General features: G+C 37.7%; 1 pseudogene across 1 annotated transcript; it reads left to right on the top strand.

Moving 5' to 3' along the window:
• The first annotated feature begins 4,803 nt into the window (after positions 1-4,803).
• LOC149143401 (putative disease resistance protein At5g47280) lies at positions 4,804-8,544 on the top strand (annotated as a pseudogene). The gene is made up of 5 exons (XR_016265018.1): positions 4,804-5,709; positions 5,804-6,216; positions 6,411-6,766; positions 7,088-7,296; positions 7,444-8,544. The product of XR_016265018.1 is annotated as a putative disease resistance protein At5g47280 (transcript).
• The last annotated feature ends 338 nt before the right edge of the window (positions 8,545-8,882 follow it).

Below are 8,882 nucleotides of genomic sequence, written 5' to 3'. Positions count from 1 at the left end.
TAAATTGATTACTTTATTTTGTTTGACTTTTAAGTTGATTAATTTCTCTTTTTCCTATTAATATCAAAGGTTTTTTTGCTAATATAATTATGTTCAGGTGGTTGATCTGGTTAGGCGTCCCATAAATATATTGGTTATGCTTTAAAAATCTATTGAATTAACCTTCAGTATGGAATGCATGCAAGGTTTACACGCTTAACCGTTGCTTATAATTTGTTTCATGACCATGTTATAGCGACTCTCTATGCAATTCCCCTTTGTATTCCACTGATTAACTTATAAGGCAAGAGCCTCCTCTGAACTTTCCCGAAGTTCCAGTTGTCACTCAATTACGAGGACTTGTGCCCGCGTGCAAGGTGTCATGGGCATGACCGTTGATGTTTAGGGTTTACAATCGAATGGTGCAGATGTAGACACGACGGTTAAGGATAACTAACCCGCCCTTCCACCCCATAGTCAACTCATTTTCACAGTACTCTGTTGGGTAGAGCTCCACTGTCAGTGCTGCAACTGTAATTAAAAGTTAGCTCTGGAGTTATGGTTTCCACTGTTACGCCCACACAGGATGAGTGCAGCGTGTTCTACTAAAATTGTATTTGTCTCATTTCCATATTTATTTGGAGTGCAGCGTGTTTCACTAAAATTTTATTTGTCTCATTTCCATATTTATTTGGATATACATGCTATTGTAACTCTATTTTCCTTTTTCTCCTTTGGGTTTTAGGCTCTCAGTTGTATCTTATGGCTGGTTTGGGATTTCTTATTGTTGGACGCAGAATTAGTTCCTTTGTACTCCATCTTTGCAAGGTAATCAAGGGGATTCTTGCTTCATTTTAAGGAACCCTATTCTTAATTATCGCATGCTTTTCGGTTAATGTAAATAGCTCTGTTCAGGGCATTGTCCACCGACTGCCAGGAAACCCTAAAGTAATTTATTTCCTTATATTTCTTTACGTATTTCAAATTTTCTGCAGAGTATAAGTACGACTAACTTAGTCTTTTGTTCTTTTCTGTTCTTCTTTGGCCACAGATTAGGAATTGAAAATATTCCATTTATTTAAACGAAGTTCTTCCTTTCGATTTGGAATTTACTCAATTCAACAGGTTTTTTTATACCACTACTCTATTTATTTCGGGTTTCGGGTCAGACCATCAGGTCAGAGTTATGGCATACAGAAATCAAGCTTTTGTTTTAACCCTATTGATTAGTTTTCAAATCCGTAATCTGGCGGGTGGGTAATATTGTAATTTGGGTGTTGGGTAATATTGTCTGTGGTTTCCTAGCATAAACCATTAGGGTTTTCCCCCTTAACTCCCTAGCACACGGGGTTTACCTTGCAACATATAATTAATAATTCTTGCAGCCTATATAATTTAACAAGGGTTGCTTACTTGTCAACTATACTGGGTTAAAGTTGCAAGACTTATTATCATTACTATGAATTTTAAGTTTTGTTTAGTGTACCCTTAGGGTTTGTACTCTGATTGAATATTATTATTTTATAGGCGTAGATATCATTATAATTTTCTTTTATGTACTTGCAGGCTGTGGAAACGAGTTTTCTAAGCCGAGTTTGTTAGCAAAAATACTTTTCTCATATTCGTAAAACATCCATGACCCCATCTTGAATTTGTTCTATTATTTCAATAAATATATTGAACAAGCCCTGGTGTATTTATATATCCAATAACTGTATATCTCAACTGACAATTTATATGGTAGAAAGAAACATATAGTTAAGAAACATATAGTTGTATAGTTATATGTTTCTTAGGCCGACAATAATTCTGAAACTATCCCTATAACCCAAGACTTGCAATAGACATGTGTAGGTCATTCAAAATTTCTTCTAAAAGATTTCTATTTGAAATTTTGTAGGTTCAAATATAAATTTTAAATGTGGTTTGTTTGTAGTTCTTGGTAAGATCTTAATGGAAGATGTTTATAAAACTCTCTATATCTTACAAGTCATAGTGACTTTGTTTCCATAATATCAATTTACAGAAAGAAGTAAAATAATATTTGTTTCCATAATATCAATTTACAGAAAGAAGTAAAATGGTACGTTATATTTGTTTCCATAATATCAATTTACAGAAAGAAAAGAAGTAAAATGGTATGTTAGAGAATGAGAGAATGAGAGTGAGAAAGGGAAAACATCTCCAACAATATCTCAACCTCATTTTTCACAACAAATAAATGAAGAATGTGCCCAATAAGGTACAACGATTGCGTTTGGAAAATCAGCCAAAACTGGAAAGCATAATGAAAGAAAAAAACCACGAGTATGCTTCAATATTTAAATGGAAGCAAGGGGAAGACAGGTAGAAAGCATAATGAAAGAAAAAAACCACGAGTATGCTTCAATATTTAAATGGAAGCAAGGGGAAGACAGGTATAGTCATTCCAAACCGCACCGTAATCATCGGCGGTGGTTAGTCAGCAAGAAAAAACTAGGCGTATGCAGTGATATTTAAATGGCAGCAAGGAGAAGACAGGTGTAGTCGTTCCAAACGGCAGCGGGGAAGACAGATATAGTTGTTCCAAACAGCAGCGTAATCAGGCGTATGCAGCAATATTTAAATGGCAGCAAGGGGAAGACAGGTGTAGTCGTTCCAAACTACAACGGGGAAGATAGGTATAGTCGTTCCAAATGGCAGCGTAATCACTGGAGGTTGTTAGTCCTAATTCTGGCCGGATTCTTGCCGGAACTTCCACGCCCTAATGATCCAACGACACAAAGTTTTCTAATCGTCTAACACAAAGATCAAAGATCGACAGTCCACTACAGTACACGTTGACACGGGAGAGAGTTGGTCTCAGAGGAAAACACCTTACACGTTGACACGGGAGGGTGTTGGTCTCAGAGGGAAACGCCTTACACGTTGACACGGGAGAGAGTTGGTCTCATAGGGAAACGCCTTACGCCTTACGAGGAATATTTCACTCTCATGCCGGTTAGATTTATTAAATTACAATATTTCACTCTTATCCCGCTTATATTCTTTCCATAAAAATCTTATCCCAAAAACAATTTAGTCACAATGGAATCTTTTTGAGAAATCATTAGGAAAATATTAAAAACACAAAAAGATAAGATCTATCATAGTTTTTTATGGGATAATAATAAAATGTACATTAATCTACATTATTATTATCACACGCATCTTCGATGCTTGGAAAATCATTTTAACTTTGAAAGTTACATTAATCTACAATATTATCACAATTATTTTTGATGTTGCTGAAACTGTTATTCGTGATGAAAAGTGAAGGAAAAACTTCAATGATTTTTTGATGTTGCTGAAACTGTTATTCGTGATGAAAAGTGAAGGAAAAACTTCACTGATTTGTGGATATATACTGGAAAATAGCAATAAAGATATCAAAATGATTTTGAATTGGGAAAGAGTATTGAGATAAGCTATAGGATTTGAATATGAAGCGGTGGATGAAAAACGTGAAGATTTTGAATATGAAGCGGTGGGAATCGGGATGATAAACGTTCAAGTAAAAACTTCACCGATTTGAATATGAAGCGGTGGGATGTGAGAGAGTGAAAATCAAGCCATAGTCTTTAACGCGACTTTTTGAAAGTTTTTCTGGCGATTTTTTCCGGTGAAAATCCGGCAGTAATTTATTGAAATCGAAGTTTGATAACTAGTTTCTGCACAATGAAAGCGTCCCACCGGTTTTTCAGGGTGGTGAATCCGAATATGCAGTTAAAAAACCATTTTAACTGCAACAAATCATGATTTCATCTCAATTTCTTCCGCCGGATTCCGTCACCGGAATCTCAAAAAGTCGCATTATAGACAACTCCGAAAATCAATATCAAAGTCATTTTGAATTTTGAATATGAGCTGGTAGGATGTGACAATGTGCCGCGTGCGTAACATTGTGGAGTCTGTGGTACATTGTGTATGGAGGCTGTGGGATGAGGTGTAAGAGGCATGCGTATCGCTGGTTTTTGTTAAATACGATGGATAAAAATATATTAGTTTTAGCTGAAGCTGTGAACAGATTTTCTCTAAAGATGTCAAAATGATTTTGAATTGGGGAAAGTACTAAAATATCCTATAGGATTTGAATAGGAAGCGGCGGGATGAAAAATGGATTTTCTCTAAAGATATCAAAATGATTTTGAATTGGTAAAGAGTAGTAAGATATCTTATAGGATTTGAATATGAAGCGGTGGGATGAGAAACGTGAAGATTTTGAATATGGATGGGTGGGAATCGGGATCACCGATTTGAATATGAAGCGGTGGGATGTGACAGCGAAAATCAATATCAAAATCATTTTGAATGTGAGCTGGTAGGATGTGACAATGTGAGGATCATCTGGAGCATGAATGTTGGGAATAGGGGTCACGTGTACCGGGTGGTACACGTGGGTAACATTGTGGAGGCTGTGCCTAAGGGGTTCAGTGTACGGTACATTTCGGATGGAGGCTGTGGCCTGAGGTGTCAGAGGCATGCATCTCGCTGGTTTTTGTTAAATACGATGGATAATAATATATTAGTTTAGTTGAAGCTGTGAACAAATCACGTTGCATTGGCCGTTGGAGCACCTAAACCGACAGCAGTGAATACCAATTGCCCATAAAAATATATTAGTTTTAGTTGAAGCTGTGAACAGATCACGTTGACTGGAAGGCCCAAAACCGACAACGGTCAAATGCTGTCAGTGCCTTGCCCGTTGGAGCACCTAAACCGACAGCAGTGAATACCAATTGCCCATAAAAATATACTGTTTTGATAAATATGCGGCGCACTTGCCCATAAAAATATACTGTTTTGATAAATATGCGGCCGATACCACTGGAAGGATCCCTCTTTGGTTGATAGGTACTGTAACTGGCATTATCGTGCTGCTGTTTCTACGCTGACTCATTCTGGATAAGTTTCTGTATAACGTGTCTAACTTGTTTGGATTAAATAGTCGGCTCCATTTCTCAGTCGAATATCGGAATTGCAGTAGCGAGTTGTTCATAGTAACTAGAACCGTCATGAATAGCATCATTTCCAGCAAATCTTCGAGCAAGGAACTCAGGCAAAAGCTTTTAGGCCTCAAGCCTACCATTGATGAAATCTCTAGGATTTCTTCTGAATCAGAACCCTCATCTCACAGAGGCCCGCCGTTGAAGGACATTCAAGACAAGCTGCAAGATGGCCTTCACCTTGTGAAGAAATTAGAGGGAATCAGTAGTTTTAATTTATATAGAAGATATCGATATGGAAAGAAAATCCTACAGGTAGAAAAGAATGTCAATGATTTTTTGCTCACCCAAGCCCTGGCAGGCATACTCGATGTCCACAAGCTAAACGTGGATTCCAAGGCCTGTGAGGAACGATTGAAGCGTATGGAAGAAATGGGTCGGCATATAATCGACAGTGTTAATGCCAAGATGACTAAGGATGCCAGTTCCAATTCCTTCATGCTTCATCAAATGAGTACAGGCCAGTTATTCGAGACCTCCATTGATGAGTCCTATGATACTACAATTTCTAAAGAACCCACCAGCAGCTCCAACTCCCAAGTCCCGGATATGCCGAATTTCGTAGTTGGATTGAATAATCTTGTGAATGATGTCAAGCAAAGCTTAATATTTCAGAATGGGGTTAATGTAGTTGGGGTAAAAGGTATGGGAGGAAGTGGCAAAACCACTCTTGCGTTAGCCCTTTGCAACGATCCCCAAGTCAAAGGTTAGAGCAAATCCCCTTTTGAATTTTCACTCCAAACTCCCATTTAATTGCTTCACTTTCGTTTGTAATGCGTTTTCTTGTCTGTGATTTTCAGATTTCTTTCAGAACAATATAATTTTCATTACTGTTGCACATTCTCCAAATGTAAAGGGCCTTTTAGAGACTCTGTGGGATAAGATAATTGGTGGCAGAAGGCCTGATTTTCAGAGCATAGAGGATGCACACAACCAACTGAAGAATAATATTCGTTTAAAAGGACATCCAAAAACTTTGGTGGTTTTGGACGATGTTTGGTCAAGATCAAATGTGGAACAGTTGTTGTTTGAAGCAGAGGGATACAAGACAATTATCACAACAAGACAGGATTACACTATTCCGACTTCAAATAGTACCCGTGTCTATAACATACCCATGTTGCAGAAGGCTGATGCCCTGTCACTTTTCTGTTTTTGGGCCTTTGGACAGCCTTCGATTCCAATAACAGAAGATGAGGATCTTGTTAAAATGGTATGAATTAGACCCTGATTGTTTCTCTATCTCATTCTTGATGCTTTGCATCCGAGGATAGCATGTTGAAATCAAATTGATTTTCTGTCCTTTTCATGGAAATAAATTGTTTTATGTAAGTTTAAAATTGCAACGCCTGTGATAGAACCGCAGGAAAAGTTTTAATACTGTGAATTTCTGTACTGTATTTGTAGGTTGAAGCAGAGTGTAAGGGCTTACCACTTGCCCTCAAGGTTATTGCAAGCTCTTTGCGCGGTGAGCCCCGGCCCGTTTGGGAAAATGCTAAGAAAAGACTTTCCAGAGGACAATCAATATCAGAATATCACAGAGATGAGCTTTCTCATTGCTTGGAAACAAGTATAGATGTCCTAGATGAGGAGTCGAAGCAGTGCTTTTTGGACTTGGGGGCATTTCCCAAAGGTAGAAAGTTCAGCGCAGATGCATTGTTGGACATTTGGGTTTACACCCGTGGGATGGAATGGCAAGACGCTTTTGTGGTCTTGTTAGAACTTGCAAGTCGTAGTCTATTAAATCTCACAAGCGACCCAGGGTAAGGAACTTGTTTAGATTTGCTACCTTTCATAAACCTGTTTGATTGTTTTGCTCTGTTCATATTTGTATCTGAACTTAATTTGTTGTGCTTGTGGCATCCTTTGATGTGCTTGTGGCATCCTTTGATAGAGCATGAACTTTGCAGAAAATTTGAGGCAAAATATATGAGAAAAATTAACTATACCAGCAATTTTAGGCTTAAATATTTTTACACTATTTATTAGAAATTAGGAAGGTAGGATCAACGTGTTAACCAGCGGGGACATAAGAGGCTTTCGAGTTCACTCCTCTTAGTTAATATAAGTTTTTGATGTGTCAGGTGTCGGGCCATCTCATTTGGCTGTGCCTCCGAGCTCTCTTTTTCTCAACATGATGTGATGCGAGATTTAGCCTTCCGTCTGGCCAACCAGGATAGTACCATTCATTGTAAGAGGCTTTTTATGCCTAGCAAGGAGGATAATATTCCCACAAAATGGCTAACGCTCAAAGATCAGGCATCTAAGGCTCAATTTGTTTCAATTTATACAGGTCACTACCGAAACTTGTTTTCTTTCACTGCCTACACATTGAATCATATTTTGATGAATCTACTTATGTTCCAAATTTATCAAGATGTTAGATAAACATTTTTTTATCAGCATAGCATACTGACTTTTACATTTCTGGGAACTGTAGGTCCAATGGAAGAGCAAAATTGGTGTCAAATAAACTTTCCTGAGGTGGAAGTATTGACTTTGTTTTTCGCTGCCAGTCGTTACTGTCTTCCAACATTTTTACATACCATGCCAAAACTGAAGGTTGCTATAATATACAATTACAGTTCTAAGCGTTCAACACTTCATGGGCTGCCGAGCTTCCCTGCATTTCCTCAAATAAAGTCTGTACTACTTGGGAGGTTGATTGTGTCTCCTCTTTATGAGTATTGTAGATCCTCAGAGAGCTTGGAAAAGTTGTCTGTATGCCTATGTGAGGGTTTGAGAAATATGACTTCATTGGATAAGGGACATGACTTTCCAAAGTCTCCAAAATTTCAAGAAATTAACTTTGACCACTGCAGTGATTTGGAGGAACTGCCTGGAAACATATGCAATTTAACTTACCTCCAGAAGTTATCTGTCACTAATTGTCATCTTATCCAAAAGTTACCTGATGACTTTGGGAGGTTAAGGTCACTTAGGGTGCTGAGATTGTCTGCATATGCCCAAGTTTGTCAATGCTTCCTCCTTCCATTTGTGCACTTCAGCAACTCGAATTTCTTGATATTTCATTATGCAGGTCTTTGAAGGACCTTCCCATGGAATTTGATCAGCTATCAAACTTAAAGATTCTGGATATGAGGGAGTGCTCTGGACTGAAGAAGCTGCCTAAAGCATTAGCCAAACTAAGATCTCTCAGATGTGTAATCTGTGATGAGAGCACTGAACGACAGTGGCTGGCTATCAAAGCCTCTACCATGCCTAATCTCATAGTTGAGGTCATCGAAGAACGTTTTAATTTGGATTGGCTTGATGATTGAAAAAGTTCATGATGCCTCATCTTGGCTGCTTCAACGCCTTTAATTCAGTAACTTATGCTGGTGAATTGTCTAAATTTAAACAGAACAGAGGATTGCTTGTAAGATTGGACTGATTGTATTATGTTCTTAGAGCTTAGGGTTGTCGTGATATCCTAGGATGTTCCATGTTTTCTCAATTAACTTGTACATTACTGTATATATTCATATATTTTGAGCGCATTAACTCTTCTGAGAATAAATTGGTAATTATTTGGTTTTAACTTCAATATTTTTGTGTCTTATAACAAACAAGTACTTAGTCTTAACAAATCAATAACTTTTTGGCCAACTATAATTTATCTGAGAAGGTTGGTGATCTAATCTTATGAATGCAAATAGACATGGCCACTGTTAGCTGTGATTGAATTTCTAATAATGCTACAGATCACTTCTAGAAAACATGTTAATAGACAAGAGGTGATAAATCCATCAGAGAAAGCTGAAGTCCTCACCATTGGATCTCTGTTAAAGAAATCAATATCCAAATAAAGACTACTCCGTTGTTTCAGCGATAACTGCTTCAAGTGGTCCAAGATCTACAAATTCTATTTGGCTATGC

Source organism: Pinus tabuliformis, chromosome X (assembly GCF_031772625.1).
Source record: "Pinus tabuliformis cultivar Carrire ecotype Pingquan chromosome X, CPIR1, whole genome shotgun sequence".
NCBI lineage: Eukaryota > Viridiplantae > Streptophyta > Pinopsida > Pinales > Pinaceae > Pinus > Pinus tabuliformis.
This window is presented reverse-complemented; position numbering and strand designations above follow the sequence as displayed.